The 7,500-nt window shown below is 43.1% G+C and overlaps 1 protein-coding gene across 1 annotated transcript in view; it reads left to right on the top strand.

The window, feature by feature from the left end:
• sema4c (sema domain, immunoglobulin domain (Ig), transmembrane domain (TM) and short cytoplasmic domain, (semaphorin) 4C) overlaps positions 1-7,500 on the top strand; it is a 124,422-nt gene that overhangs the window by 39,028 nt on the left and 77,894 nt on the right. The window lies entirely within an intron of this gene.

Here is a 7,500-nt window from a genome sequence, read left to right as displayed (position 1 = left end):
TGTCCATCCATCCGTCCATCTATCCGTCCATATATCCATCCATCCAAATCCTCCTCACAGTAAAGTAACAGCATCTTCCTACAATACTCTGCCTAAACCTGCACTTTAAAAGCTGGCTCCAAAGAGTGTGTGTGTGTGTGTGTGTGTGTGTGTGTGTGTGTGTGTGTGTGTGTGTGTGTGTGTGTGTGTGTGTGTGAGCATTATCTCATCGTAGTTTACTGTCACTGCCCGCTGGGACGAACACCCAGGTAAACAAATGAGTTCATCACACACACCTCTACCCCAATGACTTTCTGTGTGTGTGTGTGTGTGTGTGTATAGTGTGTGTGTGTGTGGGTGTGTGTGTGTGGGTGTGTGTGGGTGTGTGTGTGTGTCGGAAAGAGAGAAAGTGTTAAAGGACATCAAGGAGATCAAAAGAGAGGGACAGAAAGAGGACAGAAAGAGAGATGAGATGCTGTTGGGCATGAAGGCAGTGGAGAGAAACGGAGAGACTCAAATGAGAAGTAGAGAGACATACGGAAGAGAGCATGGAGAAAGAGATGAGCTTAGAGAATAAAATGGATGAATAATTAAGAGATAGAAAGTTGGAGTGAGACACAGTGAGTGTCTTACAGTGATGCTGTAAGATACACTGAGACGATATGAGAAAGATGGTGAGAAACAGTGAGGTTGAGAAATTGTGAGACAGTGTGTGAGAGAAAATGAGACAATGTGAGTGTGAGACAGTGTAAGAGAAAAAGTGAGAGATAGTAAGGCTATGTGAGCGGTAGTGAGAGGTAGTGTGAGAGCTAGTGAGACCATGTGAGCGTGAAATTGTAAGAGACAGAGAGATAATGAGACCGTGTGAGCAACAATGAGGTTGAGAGGGAGAGTGAGACAGTGTGAGCAACAGTGAGGTTGAGAGATAGTGAGACATTGTGAGCAACATTGAGGTTGAAAGATAGAAAGACAGTGTGTGAGAGAGAGTGAGAGATAGTGAGACAGTGTGTGAGAGAAAGTGAGAGATAGTGAGAGTGAGACAGTGTGCTAGAGATGGTGAGACAGTGTGAGAGAGAAAGTGAGAGATGGTGAGAGTGAGACAGTGTGCTAGAGAGATAGTGAGACAGTGTGAGAGAGAAAGTGAGAGATAGTGAGAGTGAGACAGTGTGCTAGAGATAGTGAGACAGTGTGCTAGAGAGATAGTGAGACAGTGTGTGAGAGAAAGTGAGAGATAGTGAGACATTGTGAGCGACATTGAGGTTGAAAGATAGAGAGACAGTGTGAGAGAGAAAGTGAGAGATAGTGAGACAGAGTTGAGACAGTGTGAGACGGATGGTGAGGGTTCGGGAGAGGGTGTTTATTGTTCTGGTTGGTGTTTTTTCAGAGTGAAGATCTCGTATATGTTTCTCTCGCTGCCCGAGGCTTCGTTATGAAGAGGCTCAAACTAAAGCCTGAGCATTACTTTACAATCCTCCCACACACACACACACACTACACACACACACTATACACACACCACACACACACAGACACCAAACACACACACCAAACACACACACACCAAACACTCTGCCAGTCTAGTAGAGCTGGATGCCCCTCCGGTCTCCCCGAGGTGCCGCTGCCCTCAGAGCCTCTTGATAAGTTCATAAACCTTCAGCAGCACAAAGCTCACCCTGCAGCACCGGCTGGACCAGGGGGGCCCAAAACACACACACACACACACACACACACACACACACTCCAACACACACACCAACTCGTACCAACACACTGTAGGAGTTGCTTCATGCTGGTTGTTCTGGTTCTGGCGTTTTATGGATCCGAAGTAGACCCACATCACCACCAGCTTTCACTGCTCCTGGACTCAGAACCATGGTGGAACCCTGTGTGGTTCTACCAACAACCATCTAAAGGTTTCTAACAATGCCGTGTTCACTTTACGTACAATCCAAGCAAAAACGGCTCTATTCCGTGCTAAAAATATGGACTTTTATGGCTCTAAATAGTAAAAGAACCCTTTAGGTTCAAAGGTTCTATAGAGAACCATCTACAAAATGTGTAAATAACCATTTAATCATATTCTACATATTCTAAAGGGGCTATACTACCTTTTGCAAATGGGTCTAAAGAGCACCAAGAACAACACTTCTTCTAACCAAGAAGGGGTTCTATATATAGGGACAGTACATAGCAGAGTTAGCCTGCAGACTTCTTTTGAGGGTGGGATCTTTACCTGCTGTTCATGGCAATTTAGCAGATGATGGAGTCTGCAGATGTTTTAAGTACTTCGTATTTTGATATTTAGCTCAAGCTAACTCTTGCAAGTGGTAAACGCTTATTGTACATATGTGAACAGCTTATTTGCATAAAAGTGACAGAGCCCTTAAACGGCTCATTCTGAAAAAGAATAAAACTGATAAGAACAAAGCTGGTGAGCTCTATTCTTTATCTTTATATGAGAGTTATTTTGTGTAAAGAACTTTATGCACATGTTTTGTATAGAACATAAAGCTGTTATTTAACTATTTATTTAACTTTTTATTAAAAGGGTTCTTTCATTCTGAATAAAGATTTAAAGACCTAAATATGTCGCAATCCTTTTTCTTATTTTCCGACTTTCCTACGCTTTTTTTTTTTTGCCGTGCTTTTTCTTAATCTGGACCGTGCTCTCAAACACCTCCCACTCACACGTTCTAGCCATAGATGTGTCCAGGGAACCGAGAGAGTGTGTGTATGTGTGTGTGATCAGTGTGTGCACGATTAGTGTGTGTTAGTGTGTGTGTGTGTGTGTTAAATGAGTGTAAGTGTGTGTGAAGACTGGCCTTATTGGCTGCTTCACCAACTGCAGCACCAGGTGTTGGGTATTTCACTCACACACTCTCACACTCTTGCACACACACTCTTGTGCGCACACACACACACACACACACACACACACACACACACACACACTCTCGCACGTTGGCGTTGTTAGCGCGGTAATGAGTAAAACCTCCGGCGTTCTCCGAGCCAGGCTGGTGTCGGCTCACATCACAGCGCCAAACTGCTCTCTAACGAGCGCCGCAGCACCCCGCATCGGTTCTACGATCCGCAGCGTCGCATACCAGCGTTCCTGATTCACCAAAACACCGCATTCTTACCCCAAATAACAGTTCTGTTTACTGCACTACTAAAAACACAGACAGCAGTGGTGGAACTGTGTTTGTTGGTACCTAGAACCATCTATCAAAGCGTTTCCAACAAAGCAAAGAACACTTTAACCACCTGCCCTGCAAAGAAAAGGTTCTTATAGACTATTTTTTAAAATTGTAACAATGGTGGAACCCTCTTTGGTTCTATATACTGTAGAACCATTGACAAGATGTTCAAAGAACACTTCTAAAAGGTTCTGGAGCTCTGGTTCAGGTTCTGAGTGGTATCTGGCTGGGTCTGAAGGTTCCGGAGCGCTGGTTCGGGTTCTAAAGGCTTTGTAAGAGTAAATCTCAGGGTTCTGGAGCGCTGGTTCAGGTTCTAAGGGCTCTGAAAGAGAAAATCTGAGGGTTCTGGAGCGCTGGTTTAGGTTCTGGTTGGTGTCTGGTTTGGGTCTGAAGGCTCCGGAGTACTGGATCAGGTTCTGAAGGTTCTGTGAAAGTAAATCTGAAGGTTCTGGAGCACTGGTTCAGGTTCTGGAGCACTGGTTCAGGTTCTGAAGGTTCTTTAAGAGTAAATCTGAGGGTTCTGGAGTGCTGGTTCAGGTTCTGAAGGTTCTGTTAGAGTCAGAAATGACTGGTATTGATCCGAGTCCGGCGCTTTTGTGTCAGTCTGCATACGGTCGGCACTCGGCTATAAATATCCACCAGCGGAACAAGTGGCATTATGGGTCGTGTGAGGAAGCGGGGGCGGGGGAGGGGCCAGCGACTCCTGACCTCCTGAGTGCAGCCAATTATTCATAAGGTCGCGACCTTTAGGGCCGCCTGCTGCCGCGGCGACCCCGAGCTGTTCAGATCCCAGAATAGAGGAAGTGGAAAAAATGCTGCATAGCAACCGATCAATAGCTGCCTCTGATTTGCTGAGATATTGAATTATTTGCATGTCGCTGATCATGCAGTTTCCATTGTATAGACACACACACACGATTAAAGTGGCCACTTTATTGGAAACGTGTCCCTGGTTAGGGCCATAGTGGTGCTTTGGGTCTATTGCTTTTCCTTTACTGGGGCAGTCCTGATGAGTGCCAGTTTCATCATTGTAATGTTTTTGATGGTCCTTGTTGCGACTGACGGATTAAGTTTTAAGACTTCAATATTTGGTGGAATAACCCTGGTTTTTAATCACTGTTTTTTTTCATGCATCTTGGCATCATGTTCTCTTCCTCCACCAGTCTTACACACTGCTTTTGGATAACTTTATGCTGCTTTACTCCTGGGGGAAAAATTCAAGCAGTTCAGTTTGGTGGTTTTATATTCCAGAGGATTATATTTAAACATCTGAATTGTTCAAAACACATCCTATATTCCTCTTCTGACTGGCCACTTTATCGGAAACCCCTACTTTAACCCCCGTTGGGCACTGTTGAGTGGTAATGTTCTTGTTAGCGCAGGTGACTCATGTTCGGAGCTCTGAAACGCCGGCGTACGCCGGGGCTCCCGCGGTCTCTGAAAGGCCGTTCGGGTCGGCGAGCGTCCGGAACCGGTGGTTCTGCTCTGGGCTGACCCGGGCTGATTACAGAACGATGACGGATTCGGGAGAATGATCTTATATGTTCTGAATGAATGAAATGGACTGAGAGTCCGGTCCTGGCTTTTCCAGCCGGAACGCCAGAGCTCGGCGGCTGATTAGCGCTCGGCGCGGCGGCTAATTGAGGCAGTGTGGATCTAATGAGGCTTCATGAGTCGGCGTTTGCGGCGGCGGAGGCGTAATTACTGAGACTTTACGCTGGAGAGCGGTGGAGTCGTCGGGAGCGTGAGGAGATCAGAACGTTATTGAGGAAATTCACAAAGACTTTCTTCAGTTTCTGATTCTGATTTAACCTCATTCTGCTGAACCTCGAGTGACCGGCGCTCCGTCGCTTCAAGCTAATTTATCATTAATAACGAGACGCCTGGGTGGTTGCTAAGGTGTTTTCTGCTAGGCTTTTACTAAGTGGTAGCTGTATTATTGCGTTTATGGCTCTTGTGTTTTCTAAGTTGATTCTACAATGTTGCTTGGTGTTTCTATGTGGTAGCTGTGGTATTGCATTTATTGCTTTAAGTTAATGCAATGTGTTTGTCGCTAGGTGTTTGCTACGTGGTCGCTATGGTGTTGCATTTACCGCTGTGGTGTTTCTAGGTGCTTGCTGTGGGGTTGATTCTAAGTTGATTGCTCTGGTGTTGCTAAGGTGTTTTCTAAGTTGATTCTACGATGTTGTGTTGCTAGGTGTTTACTATGTGGTAGCTATGATATTGCATTTATTGCATTAGTGTTTCTAGGTGGTTTCTGTGGTGTTGCTGTGGTGTATTCTAAGCTGATGCTATCGGCTTGTTGCTAGGCGTTTTCTATGCGGTAGATGTGGTATTGCATTTATTTCTGGGGTGTTTCTAGGTGGTTGCAGTGGGCTGCTAAGATATTTTCTAAGTTGATTCTTACATGCTGTGGTGTTTGTAAGTGGTTGCCATGGCGTTGCAAAGGTGTGTTCTGAGTTGATGCTATGTGACGCTAGTTCTAGCCTGCAGTAATACATTATGTAATTGTTTTTATAGATTGAAAGCGCATGAATTTACACTTTAATTTTGTTAATTAGCGTGATGATATGAGGTGAAGAGTTTTAGGGCTAAAACTTGGTTCATTCTGCCATAAAAATGAGACAAACAAACAAATAAACAACTCAGTGAATAAATAAATAATAAATAATGAGTAGAGTATCTGCAGCGGTTTGGGAAACGGTCGGTCGTGGAAAAGGAAAACACGTCTCAGTGGCACTTCCCGAGCTTATCACCCATCTGATTAGCATTAGCGACGGCGGCTAATGAATCATCGGCATTACGGCGATTTGGACACGTAATGGAAGGACATTTTAATTCTCTCAGCACTGCGAGAGAGAGTGTGTGTGTGTGTGTGTGTGTGTGTGTCTCTACAGGTGAGGGATGGTAAATTAGTGGGAGTGTATGGTTGTGCACGCAGGGCTGATATAACATCACGATCCTGCAGGCAGTAGTTTGAGGGTTGGAGTCTCTGCAGGTTCGTGAGCGTGCATCTGCTGCTGTTTAAATAGCTACAAACGCTGTATAGATTAATTATTATATAATAATTAATGGTGCATCAAAATTAAAATTGTTGTCCGAAACTGAACAAAATTAAGTATTGATTTGGCCAAAACCAAAACCGAACAAAATTAAACGTTTGGCTAAAACTAAAGTAAAAAGAAAAATAAAAATAAAACGTTGGCCGAAACCAAAACGGAAAAAAAAATTTTTTTTTTGGCTGGAACCAAAACCAGACAAAATTAAACTTTTTTGTAACAAAATTTAAATTTTGGCCGAAACCCAAAACCAAACAAAACTAAGCTTTTTTGTGAAACCCAACAAAATGAATCTTTTGGCCGAAACCAAAACTGGACAAAATTGATTTTTTTGGCTAAAACCAAAACGGACAAAATTAAACTTTTTTGTGAAATCCAACAAAGTTAAACTTTTGGCCAAAACCAAACAAAATGGAATGTTTGGCGTAAGCCAAAAATGAGCAAAAATAAGCTTTTTTGTGAAACTCCACAAAATGAATCTTTTGGCCAAAATTAAAACCGGAAAAAATGAAACGTTTGGCCTAAACCAAAAAACGTATAAAATGAAACACTTGGCCAAAACCAAAACCAAACAACATGAAACGTTTATCCAAAACCAAATCGGACCAAAATAAAACATTTGACCAAAATCAACATCAACCAAAAATAAAACTTTTGGCCAAAACCAGACAAAATTAAATGTTTGGCCGAAACCAAAACTGAACTAAATTAATTGTTTGGCCTAAACAGAGCAAAATGAAACAAAATTAAGCCTTTTTGTGAAACTGAACAATTTCATCTTTTGGTCGAAACTAAAACCGAAGAAAATTGAACTTTTTGCTGAAATCAAAACTGACCTAATATAATCTTCAGGTCTAGACCAAAGCTGAACAAAATTAACCCAAACTAAACAAAACATTCACTATTTCTCACCACTTTTCATTTTTTCACCATTGAATAAATGATGCAGCCTAAATGTTTTGAGTCTTTATTTCCAGAGAGGAATCAGTTATAAAGCGACGGGTTCAGGTCGAGTCGACATCACAGTACTGAACTGTAGGAATACACACATCAGAGGAAAACTCAAATAAAGGCAGTAATTGAGGAGTGTGTGTGTGTGTGTGTGTGTGTAGTGTGTGTGTGTGTGTGTTGGAAAACATGAAGAAATGAACAGCTGGTCTGAAATTCAACCACTGAAGCTCTGCAGATGTTTTTTCAATCTGCTTTGTCCCCCTACAGCAACACACACACACACACACACACACACACACACACACACACACACA

This window comes from Astyanax mexicanus, chromosome 22, assembly GCF_023375975.1.
Source record: "Astyanax mexicanus isolate ESR-SI-001 chromosome 22, AstMex3_surface, whole genome shotgun sequence".
Lineage (NCBI taxonomy): Eukaryota > Metazoa > Chordata > Actinopteri > Characiformes > Acestrorhamphidae > Astyanax > Astyanax mexicanus.
The sequence above is the reverse complement of the archived record's forward strand: the minus strand, read 5'-3'. Positions and strand labels throughout refer to the sequence as shown.